Here is a 13,403-nt window from a genome sequence, read left to right on the forward strand (position 1 = left end):
GGCCCTTTATGGCATCCCTCGCTGCTTCTAGCATATTCCAGAGGACTTGAGTTCTGGAGTCTTTGTTCTCCGGAACAAAAGTTGTCAGCGTCAGTGCATCCTTGAAGTTGCTGGGGTTGGTAATATTCTCCGCCCCGATGTGCACAAAGTTCCGGAGTTTCTCGTACTGTGCTTTCTGCTTCCCTTTCAACTCCGGAACTGGTATCAGAGAGCCCGCTTCACATATCCTGTCTCCTGGTAGGAAGGGAAACTTCTTAGTCCGTTCTGTACGAACTTTCGTAGCGGTGGCCTGGTCTTCTTTGGTAGTAGGAGGAGGAGGGGGAGGAGGAGGCGGAAGGATAGGGTTAAGGGTGGTGACAGGACTTTGAGGAGTGTCCTGAGTTGGGGGTTGGGGTGATTTTCCATCCCCTTTACACTGTCTCCAGGGGGGTACTGGGATGACTTCTTGAGGGATCTTGGTGGGGAGGGGGTTTTGGCTCTGGTTGAATGGGGGTTGGGGGTAGGGGGGTTTCAATGATGGTAATGTCCAGGGAGATAACTTTGATTTTCCGGCTCTTCTTCCTCCTCGTCTTTTTCTCCTCCTTTGAAGTCTTTGTGACAGTGTTGCTGGTTGTTTCGGGTTGGCCGGCCTTTTTTTCGGATGCTCCCTCCTCCTCCTCCTCCTCCTCCTCCTCCTCCTCCTCCTCCTCCGACTCTTGTAGTTTCCTCTTGCCAGAGGAAGAGGGTACCTCCACTTCCATGGCCGAAATACTAGTAGCTTTTTCGGGATGGTCTTTGATCATCACTTGCTTGGGTAAGTTTTTGGAAGGTTTACCCTTCCTGGTGACCGTCGACCATCCACCCTCAGCTGCTGAGGTAACCTGAGCCGCTGATGGCATTCTGGTTGGGACTCACAGCGCGCGACACCTGATGCCCCTCACATTAAAAGTGGCCAAGTTCAAAGACATGTTCACTTACCTTAAGCAGTGTCACAAACGGGTCTAAAATCCTCGGGGGTGAGGACGCAGCAGGCATGACCGAGACTGCCCGTGAGTAGTTCGGACGTGAATCATCCGTCTCGAGAGGCGCCTCCTACATCCAGTGGGAAAGTTAATTTAAGTGCCCTGTAAAATGAGGGTGCACAAAAACAGGGACCCTTCCCTCACACCTTAATGAAAGTTTATGGAGAGATGTGTACTCGAGGTCTACCAGATTGACTTCCTCGAAAGCCGTATTGGCAGCCTCCAGCATATTCCAAAGTCCTTTGGTTCTGCCATCCCTATCCGTTCTTACAAAAGTGGTCATCATCGGAGCATCCGCAAAGCTCAGTGGGTTGATAATCCATTTCTCCTCGGCTGCCTCCAGTTGCTTGAGTTTGTGAAATTGAGCCCTTGGTTTGCCTTTGAGTTCGTTGGTGGCTAGCGTAGGGCTTATTTCACAGATTTTGTTCCCTGGCAGGAATGGAAGCTTTTTCGTGTTCCGTTCTGACAGGTTGGGGTTTGTTGTCTTCAGCTTTTGGTGGGGTTTCACCCGGGGTTGTAGAGGAAAGAGGGGTCTGCTGTGAGGTGCTCAGGGGGGCATCAGCCTGTTCCGCCTGAGCGTTGTTGGGTTCTTTTATTTCAGACAGAGCCAGCTCGATGGTAGCAGCCTCCCCTGTTGGAGTGGTTTCTCTCTTCTTCTTATTTCTCCTCTTCCCTTTCCTCCTTGTTACTGCTTCCTTGGAATCTGCAGAAGCCTCCTCCACCTCTGAGACCGCTTCCTCCTCTGACTCTGACAGGGAGCAAGGAAGCTTTATCTTGGTCGACGTTTGAGTCTCTATTTCTTCTGGAGACGGTTTTTTGTCTACATTGATGGTGATTGTTTTGTCTTTTTTTGTTACAGTGACGTCTTTGTTTTTGTTGTTTGCATGCATGTTGGTTTTATTGTAGGCATTTGAGTGTGAGGTGCTATTGCATGCGTTGTTGGTGCTTGTGGTGCTCTTGTTTGTGATGTTTTCACTTGTGGTGACTGTGGTGTTTTTGTTTGTGTTGATTGTAATGTCTTTTTGTTTGTTTGTATTGTCTTTGTTTTGTTTTGTGTTGTCTTTGTTCATGTTGTTGCAGTTATTGTTCTGCCGTCTGCTGCTGGTCTGTTGATTACCTGGTCAGTTTTTCCGGATGACCTTGCTCCAGCTGTTCTCTTCCACTGGGCTCACTGGAGCAGTTGTAGTTGCCTTGTTTTCTGGCGGCTTGGTTGGTGAATTTGCAGACGGTCTTTTGGGGCAATCTTTAGACATATGTCCCTGCTTATGACAATGCTAACAGTGTGGCTTCCTCCCCTCTACTATTACTGACATTGTCCATTCTTCATATTTCAGAACCGCAGGGATCTTGTCAAAACTGTCTCGGTCAACCCTCATGATAAGCTTGTAATCTCCCGTCATGAGGTTACGCGGGCCTCTGACTGGGCACACCGATTTGATCTCCCCATACTGCAGCTGATTCGACAGGATCTTGGCCAAAATCTTCAACACTGTGTTTAGCAGAGTTATGGGCCTGTAATTGTCTAACTCTTCCCCACCATGCCTGTCACCTTTCCTCAGCAATGTGATCACTCTCTTGTTGACTTGCCCTGGGATGGATCCCTGAGCAAACCAATGGTTGAACACATCCGTCAGAAGAGGTAGAAACATGGGTGATGGCCTCAAATACAGTTCATATAGCAGACCATTGAGTCCCGGTGATCTGTCACAGCTGACCTGCTTCAGCGCAGTAAAAACCTCCCGCTCCATCACCCGGCCCTCGCAACTAGCTGCTCTAGCCACCTCGAGGCGGGAAGAGTCAGCCAAATAGTCGCTAAACTCAAGGACCGGAAGATCGGGCTGCTGCGTATAACGCTCCTCGAAATGTTCTCAAAACCCCTCGCAGATCTCCCAAGTTAATTCCAGGGTGCGTCCATCCGGATGTCTTACCTTTGCAATGTACTTGTCCGAGCCACGCCTAGAAATTTCACGACGCGCGTCAGTGTTGGAGTTGACTGCTTCATTGCCTACCTTTCTAAGCCTAACTCTGACTACTTGACCTTCATAATGCTCGCTATTCTCATTTCTCATGCAGAAGGTCCTGCTTAGCTAGTTCCTGACAAACCCTATCACCCTCCCCCGTAGCCCGGGCTAGTTTCTGCTCTAGCTTCTTCTTCATCTTGGCCTTATCTAGTGCGGGGCGCTGGGCATACTTGACGGAGAAGGTTCTAATTTTGGCTTTTAGACCTATCCACCACTTACTTCTGGTAACCGCCCCCACTAGTGCTTTTTGAATTAATTCTATTGGCTTCTCTTGGAAGTCTTGTATCTCCAGAAGGGAGGTGTTTAACTTCCAGTGATCCACTAACTTAGGCCTATTTCCTAGCTTCAGCCGGGCGATAACTAGTTTATGGTCCGTCTGGCCTAGCCAAGTGAACGTAGGACAAGATAAGAAGTCTACTTCGCCTCTCCTGTCCAAGTAAGTGTTTGGATAGGAGAAAACGCTATTGGTCCACGTCCACATCTCCCGCCCCGGATGCTCAACCCGAAACCTGTCGACCAGACCGCATCTAGCCATGAGATCAGCCAAGCTGGGCTCGCACCTCTCCGATCCTCTAGCATCGCCTCCTACCTTATCTATCTCGGGGTCTAAGATGGCATTCCAATCTCCCATTAGCTCTACCCGCTTCTGACAATCTACAAACACGTTAAGCTGACTGAAGAATGAGACCCTCTCACGAGCGATGCTGGGCGTATGAACCGCGGTCACCCGAAACACAGAATCTTTTATGGCAACATCGGCCACAACCAACCTGCCCACCGGATCCCTATGAACGACGTCAACCGTCGCAGACAGGGTACGTTTAACCAGCATGGAAACTCCCTTCCCCCGCGGGCTGCCATATGCCAAGAAAACCTCAAAATCTCGGGCCAGCACCTGAGAGTCCACAGAGGAAACAAAATGCGTCTCCTGAATTGTAGCCACATCCACTCCCAGGGAGAAGAGGGCGTGCCGGAGGCGAGCCGCCCGGCCCGATGATCTCAAGCCCCTCGCATTCAAACTAGCCAAATTCAAAGCCATTGTACCTACCTTAGGGTGTGTCACACTCAGCTCCAAAGTCAGCCAGGGAGAGGACGCCAACGTTATGTGCCATGCTCAAGGTGGTCAGGTTTTTCATATCCTGACCTTCTCTCGCAATGCCGCCGACGTCCAACTGTAGAGTGACGGATTGACCAACACTGGGACCCTTCCCTTGCATTGTTTTGACAGTTCATCAAGAGAAGGGTCATTTTTCTTCACCAGTTCGATTTCCGGAAATGCCCCTTCAGCGGCCTGCAGCCATGTCCACAAATTGGTCTTGCAGGCCTCTGGAGTTCTGACAAAAGGGCGTCCGGGAAATTTGAGGGGATATTTACATCTTTCCCCTCCATCTGTTTGTAATCGAACAGAGGTTTTAAGTTTTTCCTCTGCCGATGGGAAATGTCTGTTGCCACAGATAGAGGGTCTACATAACATAGTTCCTCGGGGGCAAGGGCGTTTAATTTGGTTGGTCTGTGAGAGGCAGAGGAGTCTCTTGGTTCATTCTTTTCCTTTTTTTTTTTTGGGATGGTGGCTCAGTTTGCATTGGTGTGGGGATGGGTGTTTGTGTGGTGCCTAGTGTTGTTGTTGGTGCAGTGTCTGGTGTTGGTGCAGTGTCTGGTGTTGGTGCGGTGTCTGGTTTGGGGGTGGAAGTGGATTTTGTTGTTAGGGGTAGTGTATGTTCACAGGGAGTGGGGGGGCACCTTTTCTTCCCCTTTTCTTCTTTTGTTTTTCGTTTTTAGTCTTTCGAATGAACCGGGGAGAGGTGAGGTTGAGTTCTTCTCCCTCTCACTTGTGGATTCATCCTCAGAGGAGCAGTCTTTTCTCCGCTTGATCCCTGTCTCGATTGGTGTAGGGACCGTTGGTTGTGTCTGTTCCTCTAGTTGCTGCTGCGGCTGTTTTTGTTGCTGCTGCTTCTGCTGCTGCACTTGCTGCTGCGGTAGTTGTGGTTGCTGCAGCTGTTTCCGCGGCATCGGCTGCGGTGGCTGTTGTTGTTGCTGCATTTGCAGAGGCTGCTGCCTAGATTTTTGGGCTGGTGGTGGGACGGTGGCGGAAGGGATTATGTGCTTCCATTTTTGTCTCACTACCGTACTCCATTCCTCCACTTTGGCCTCCTGGAGTGTTTGGGTTTTCCTTGGAGCTGGGGTTGTTGCCGCAGTTGCAGGGGTTGTTGCCGCCTGTTTTGGCGCGGGCGCTGTCTCAGGGGTTGTGACCTTCTTTTGGGTTGTTTTATTAGAGGTTACCCTTTGGGGGCAGCTCCTAGCCATGTGGCCCTGTTTTGGCAGAACCAGCAGTGCGGACGACGGCCCTCCACCACTACCGTTATGCTGGTGTCCTTGTATGTCAGTAGCACTGGTATCGCCCGAACACCCTCCCTCTTCAGCCTCATTGTTATTGTGTAACAACCCAGGTGAGTCCCAGTTTTTGACCGTACTGGCTGAAGAGGTCTCCTAACAGGTCCGCAGGTATTTGGGTTGGCACATTAAATACCTGCACCTGAGTCCTTCTCTTGTCCTGGTATTTGGGTATTAGTTTCACTCTTCCATGCTTTATTTCTTGGAGGGAGAGTCTCTCCGCATCGTCCTTGGTGGGTAGGAGGATGTCCCACACGGCGAAGTTCCTCTGGTACAGGTAAAGTACTGAGATGTTAAGTTTGTGGAGGAGCCCCGCCATATCTTACTTCTTCATCCCCAGAAGGCGGTTTTCCGGTATATCGGAAATGACGAAGGACAGGACTCTGCCCTCAGTCGCCTCCCAGGCATCCGGTATGTGTTTTATATCTGCCCCCTCTATGTATTGTCTGTACTTTGTCAGGTACAGGTTTCTATACTCTTGAGGCGACAGTTGTTTTTCTGCGGTCTTCCCCCACGCAGACCCTCTTGTTGGTGTTGGTATGGGGTCTTTAGTGGGGTTAGCCCGTTTTTGGTCTTTTATGGAGGTCACCCCTGCCTGTTTATTGGCGACGCTTCCTGCCTCCCCAGATTTCTTAGTCTGTCCTTTTGTGGGAATGTCACATTTTTTTTTGGGGGGGGGGGAGGGGTCTCCCTTTTCAGTGTCTTTTGGGCCTGACTCTCCTTGGTTAGTCTTTTTCGGGAGCAACTTCCCGTTTTGGGAAGTCGTCCTCTTGGGGAACATGATCTTTTTTGTTTACTTGGAGGCCATCTGCCCCTTCCTCGTTTGTGAGGTCCAGGCGGTATGCCCCCTCATTTTCTTGATCTGCTCCCCTCTTGGGGGAGCAGCCCTCCTGGGGAGCGCTGTCCCCTTTATTGTCCTTTTAGCCTGGCACCTCCTCCTTTTTGTGGTCAGAGTGAGATGCTACGACCGATTTTGGTTTTGCTCTCCTTGGGGGAAGTCGCCCTCGGGGGGAGCTATTGGTAAATTTTCCCCCTCCTGAGGAGTGTCCAATGCTGTCATATCCGGGTGGTACGTTGTTTTTTTCTCCTCCTGTTGGGGAGTCGTCCTCTTGGGGAGCAGTAGCCCCCTGGCTGGGGGTATCCATATTGGTGGCCCCCTGGTTGGGGTGTCCGTTTTGATTCCTTCTTTTAAAAATCACTGAAAAGAGTGACGTGGAGTCGGCATCCAAAGTGGGGAGCCGACTTTGGCGCCAAAAAGCGGCAAGAGGGGAGATAGAACGGAGAGAGGGAGTGGGAAGTTAGTGGAGGGAAGAGAGTAGGTGTTTCTGACCCTCCCTCGTGGGAAGATCGTAAATTATCAGCTCGGATTCCCCTGTGATGGGGGAAAGCAGAGAAAGACAGACAAAGTGGGGGTGCGGACAGAACGCTACCCAACAAGCTCGTCAGGTGTTCTGGGCACGAGAATGTGTCGCCAGAACAGCACTGCCTCGCGCGTGTATGTATCAGAGACCAGATACTACACTTTGATCTTAGCCAAAAGACCAAGTAAAAAAAATGTCATATTATATATTTATCGTATATTATATTGAGACAAGATGTCATATTCCAAACATCACACATCGTTAAACTGCTGATTCCAAATTCTGAAATAAAAACATTATTAATCAGAAAGCAATTCTTAGTATTGGGCGGGGGGTTATGTTTTTTATATAATCTTCAGTTAAGGAGGAAGGGTTTAAGGAATTCATATAAAAGTATTATGTACAAGCAGATTACCTGACGTAGGTGGAAATACATTGAATGTTTTCTAGCAGAATACCAAGCTTTGCCTGGGATCGGATAAGATTGGTTGATATATGTACTAGCCTAATTACATAGCTGGATATATGTACTAGGAGAATACTCAGCGAAGCCCGGGATTCGGTAAAATTGGTGTATATGTACTAGCAGAATACCCGGCATGGCCTGGCATTGAATTTTTCCGAGCAGAACACTTGGCGTCGCCTGTGATTGAAAAAAATTGGTTGATATATGTACTAGCCAAATACCCAGCATCGCCTGGGATTGTATTACATAGGTGGATATATGTACTAGCAAAATACCCGGCGTCGCCCGGGATTGTATTACATAGGTGGATATATGTACTAGCAGAATACCATGCGTCGCCCGGGATTGTATGACATAGGTGAAGTATAGGTCCGATTTGAATAATTTTAAAGGTGCTTGTGTAGTATAGGTCCGATTTGACAATTTTGAAGGTGCTTGTGCTGTATACGTCCGATTTGAAAAATTTTGAATATGCTTGTGCAGTATAGGTCCGATTTGACATTTTTGAAGGTCCTTGTGTAGTATAGGTCTGGTTTAAAAAATTTTGAAGGTGCTTGTGCAGTATGTCTCCGATTTGAAAAATTTGAATGTGCTTTTGCAGTATAGATCCTATTTGACAATTTTGAAGGTCCTTGTGCAGTATAGGTTCGATTTGACAATTTTGAAGGTGCTTGTACAGTATAGGTCCGATTTGAAAAAATTTGAAGGTGCTTGTGCAGTATAGGTCCGATTTGACAATTTTAAATGTGCTTGTGCAGTATAGGTTCGATTTAAAAATTTTTAAAATGCTTGTGTAAAATAGGTCCGATTTGACAATTTTGAAGGTGCTTTTGCAGTATAGGTCTTATTTGATAATTTTGAAGGTTCTTGTGCAGTATAGGTCTGATTTGACAATTTTGAAGGTGCTTGTGCAGTATAGGTCTGATTTGACAATTTTGAAGGTGCTTGTGCAGTATAGGTCCGATTTGACAATTTTGAAGGTGCTTGTGCAGTATAGGTCCGATTTGACAATTTTAAAGGTGCTTGTGCAGTATAGGTTTGATTTGACAATTGTAAAGGTGCTTGTGCAGTATAGTTCCGATTTGATAATTTGAAGGTGCTTGTGCAGTATAGATAGTATTTTACAATTTTGATGGTGCTTGTGCAGTATAGATCCGATTTCAAAAATTTTGAATGTGCCTGTGCAGTATAGGTCCAATTTTACAATTTTGAAGGTGCTTGTGCAGTATAGGTCCGATTTGAAAAATTTTGAAGATGCTTGTGCCGGATATGTCCGATTTGACATTTTTCAGGTTGCTTGTGCAGCATAGGTCCGATTTGACAATTTTTAAGGTTCTTGTGCAGTATTGGTCCTATTTGACAATTTTGAAGGTCCTTGTGCAGTATAGGTCCGATTTGACAATTTTGAAAATGCTTGTTCAGTGTAGGTTCGATTTGACAAATTTTTAGGTGCTTGTGCAGTATATGTCCGATTTGACAATTGTAAAGGTTCTTTTGCAGTATAGGTCCGATTTGATAATTTTGAAAGTGCTTGTGCAGTATAGGTCCTATTTGAAAAATTGTAAAGGTGCTTGTGCAGTATAAGTTCGATTTTACAATTTTGAAGATCCTTGTGCAGTATATTTCCGATTTTTAAATATTTTAAGGTGTTTGTGCAAATTGAATTGAAAAATTTTAAGGCGCTTCTGCAGTATAGGTCCGATTTGAAAATACCAAATGCTTTGTATAGATCACTTAAGTTAAGAAACATGGAGTCTGGCCATTATCAGGTGGGTGACTACTGTGGAATACCAAATACTTTATGTAGATCACCAAAGTAAAGCAACATTGTCTTGGTCATTATCGGATGGGTGACTACTTAGGAATACCAAATGCTTTATGTGGATCACCAAAGTTAAGCAACATTGTCTTGATCATATATATATACTAGCAACCCAGCGTCGCTTGGATTTAATGAGGGTGGTAGAATGTAAAATTTGTCTTGGAAATGGCTTAAATAATTTTCAATCTCTAAATTACTTTATTTCTGAAGTTTATTCCGGATATGGCTGAGACAGTTTACGATCTCAAAATCAGATTAATTCATATATATTGTTGTTTTTCTATGAAAATTTACTAGGCCAGTTTCTGTAGGGGGTGATCCATATTTTTTTAATTTTTTTTCTATACTTACTTGGAAAACCTGCTCAGTTATGTTCCAGAAATGATATCATTTCACTTAAAAATATGGCATCGGTAGTCGGAAGGAATTCAACACAGTAATGTGGAATTTTGTAGTAAAGCAAGGGTTGTCTAATCACTAAACTTAACACATTTGTGTATTTGTTTGTAAAACCTACTGAGTAATCTTCAGAAAATGAAGTATTTTTTTTTTTAATTTGGTGTCGGTTGTGGGGAATTAAAATGAAACACAGTACTGTGGAATTTGATAATGAAGCAAGGGTTGTCTAATCACTAACTGTGTCAATGTATTTATGCATTAATTTGAAAATCATACTGAGACTTTGTTAAAAAAATATCATAATTTTTCTTGCAGTTTTAGTGCCGATAGTGACGAAGGAAAAAACCCAGTAATATCGCAATTTTTGATGGAGCAATGGTTGCCTAATTCTTAACCAAGATGATGTATTTATGTACTAATTTGGAAAGTCTAATGATCTACTTTCTAAAAATTGTTTCAGTTTTCTAAAAATTATGGTAGCCTTGGTGGTAAGAGAAATTATTTAACATGTTGTACAATACCTGCAGATAGTATGTGAAATGGTTTCATGTATTTATTTTAATTACCCGTCCGAGGGTAGGTAAAATTATTTTAAATATGTGTTGTATATTACCCTCCTCTCAAAGGAAACATTATTTCATATATATGGTATAAATTACTTATCCTAGATAAGGTACAATTATTTGATATATGTAATACCCATCTTAGGGTATTACAACAAATGCCTTAATGAATCATGCTTTCCGGGCTGTTGGAAAACTGCTTCTGTGGTACCAATATTCAAGAATTCTAGCGAAAGAACGGACCCATCAAATTATCGCCCCATTAGCCTCCTCCCACTTTTCGCCAAAATATTTGAGACCATAATTAACCATGCTCTAGTCCGGCACCTTACAGATGCTAAACTTCTGACTGACAAACAATATGGATTTAGACAAGCCCGTTCCACAGCTGACATCCTCACTGCAATCTCTGAACGTATATACCATTCACTGGACAAAGCGGGGGAGGGCAGAGCGGTAGCTCTAGATATATCTAAGGCTTTTGACAAGGTATGACACAAGGGTCTCCTCAGGAAAATTAGATCATACAGTATCACTGGTAGAATACTTAACATAATTAAATCCTTCTTAGATAAGAGAAAAATCCAGGTTGTCCTCAACGGTCGAACATCTAAACAGTGTGATATAAATGCGGGAGTGCCTCAGAGGTCTATTCATGGACCTCTATTGTTCCTGATATTTATTAATGACCTTCCTGACAAAACTGCCTCTGAGATTGGTATATATGCTGATGACACTACACTCTATAACAGGCATGACAGGAAAACAAATGAACACATATCTAAAGAAATGGCAAAAACACTAGAGGATGACCTCCAATCTGTAGTGGAATGGGGACATAGATGGATGGTCACATTCAATACTGCCAAGACTAAACTTGTTTCCTTCAATAATTACAAGAAACCTTCTCTACCACCAATAGCAATGGCCAGTGACTCCCTGTCTGAGATTACATCTTTCAAACTACTTGGCCTAACGTTCTCAGGAAACATGAGCTGGAACAATTATATTAAAAACATTGCCAGGGCCGCTGTGAAAAAGGTAGGCTCTCTCTACCGTGCTAGAAAACTACTGACACCTGAAAGTATCCTGTACCTCTATAAGGCCACCATTCGGCCATGTATGGAGTATTGTTGTCACATTTGGGCTGGTGCATCTGCTACTAGTCTCTCGCTCCTAGACAAGGTTAAAAAAAGAGTCGCCAATCTGATAGGCCCTGAACTGGCATCTAAGCTTCAGCCTCTGTCCCATCGACGAAACGTTGCATCCCTCTGCTTGTTCTACAAGTATTTTAATGGTGAATGCTCTGACGAACTGCAGACACTTGTGCCCCCATGATGTAGACACCCTCGACAAACCCGACAGGCAGCTAAATCCCACCCCCACACAGTAGAGATCCCTAGATGTAAAAGATCTTTCTACTCCAGTAGTTTCTTCCCCAGAACTGCTAGACTCTGGAATTCCATTCCAGGTTCCTGCTTCTCTAACTGTACTGACATGCAGAAGTTCAAGTGCAACATGAACCGACATCTTGCTGCCCAAATCCCTACATAGTGCCCCAGTAGTTGCTGCCCCTAATAGTATCCCCCTACACCAAAGTGGCAATGTGCCTTGTTTGGGGTGAAAATGTAATAAAAAAAAAAAAAAAAAAAAAGGTTATGTAAAATATTCTTTTGCTTGAAAAAGCTAACGATACATAGACATTAAAAATTCCTCTATCCGAAGGATAACAAATATGTTCAGAATCAACTTCAATTTTCTCATTGTTTATAGGGTCCTGAGCAATGCCTGGTAGCCCCGCTAGTCTATATATATAAAAGCGAAAATGTGTGTATGTATGTATGTATGTTTGTATGTGTGTTTGTGTGTCCGCTAAAAACTTTCGACAGACACGACGAAAATTCACAAACTCGGTATCATATTGAAGCCCCATCCTTCGCTCCAAAAATATCGAAAAATTGGCCAAAAACGTTCATTTTTTCACCCCGAAATCGACAATTTTCGACAGGGGGGGGGGGTCAACAAAAACGGTCCTCTCGTAACGACGACTAGTTCTACACATGCGTCAGATGACGTCATGACTTGATTTACTTTAAATAGTTGAAAAACTGACTAAATTTCATGTACGTCGCGTTAGCTCAGTTGGTTAGCACGTTGGTTCGTTATCTAAACGTTTTGGGTTCGAATCGTGGTGTGAGATGTCTTTTTTTTTTTTTTTTTTAAATTTAAATATTGAACCAGTGTTATTTAAGCCATTTTTCACGTAACGCTCGTTTTTCTGTTTTTTTTTTACTTCGCTTATCCACCCCTGACCACACACCCAAAAACACCCGGGTACCCACAGATTTTTTAAATTTTAATATCGAAACAGGCTTATTTAAGCCATTTTTCACGTGTTCGTTTTTCTGTTTTCTTTTTTTTTTTTACATTTAACATTATTCATTTGCCTTACGTTAGTTTTTTTTGTGTTTTTTTTCAATGTTTTGATTACCCTCCCTCCCCAAGCTTGAGTTTTAATGTTCGTTTTTATGTTTTCTTTTTTTACTTCGCTTATAACAAACAAACCTGGTCATTGACCTCATTTGCTGTCATCATCGTCGTAGTACTCGATGACTTCAAAAGTCCCTGGCTTTCTGGCTGCGTGGTATGTCATCAGACTATTACCCTCGAGGCTTCGGGTTTGAGCCTACCTTCCCTCCCGAAACTTTTTTTTTGTTTTTTAATTTGAGTTTTCTTTTTTGATCTACACACACACCTCTGGGTACCCCGAGTTCGAGTTTTTTTTTTTTGTTTTTTTTTGAAGCATCAGAACAGATACTATACTTTGATCTCGGCCTGGAAGTTGGCGATTGAGTTTGATTTGTTTTGCTTTATATATATATATATATATATATATATATAAAAGCTAAAATGTGTGTGTGTGTGTGTTTGACTGTCTTGCAAAAACTTTTTAAAAAATGTTCTTTTTTTTTTACCCCCCCCCCCTCCCAACACACACACACACACACCTACAAACACTCGGGAAACGCCAGGTACATCGAGTTCAAGCCTACCTCCCTCCCAAAAATTTTTTTGAAGCTTTTTTTGTTTGTTTTTTTAATATTTGTTTTCGAGCCTTCATTTTTTTATCTGTCTTTGCAATAATCATCTTTCCTTTTTGTTAGCTCTTTACATCGAATGGCTTCATGCATTGCCTAGATTGATTTCCATCATAAAAAAATCAGCCCAAAATCAGCTTCAAACTGCCTCTAGTGATGCATTAAAAGAAAAAAAAATTGGCTTTGTTTCATTAGTGTCATTTTTTTAAAATTTGATTTTAGTTGTATTAGAAGAAGTAGTATTCAAAATTGCATTTAATTTTAACAGATAATATTTTGTA

At 43.8% G+C, this 13,403-nt stretch overlaps 1 protein-coding gene across 6 annotated transcripts in view; it reads left to right on the forward strand.

Annotated features, from left to right (window-relative positions):
• LOC145276888 (serine/threonine-protein kinase ULK3-like) overlaps window positions 1–13,403 on the forward strand; it is a 169,661-nt gene that overhangs the window by 41,822 nt on the left and 114,436 nt on the right. The gene's annotated exons all lie outside the window — the stretch shown is intronic.

Source organism: Euprymna scolopes, chromosome 5 (assembly GCF_053919585.1).
Source record: "Euprymna scolopes isolate OS-2025 chromosome 5, ASM5391958v1, whole genome shotgun sequence".
Lineage (NCBI taxonomy): Eukaryota > Metazoa > Mollusca > Cephalopoda > Sepiida > Sepiolidae > Euprymna > Euprymna scolopes.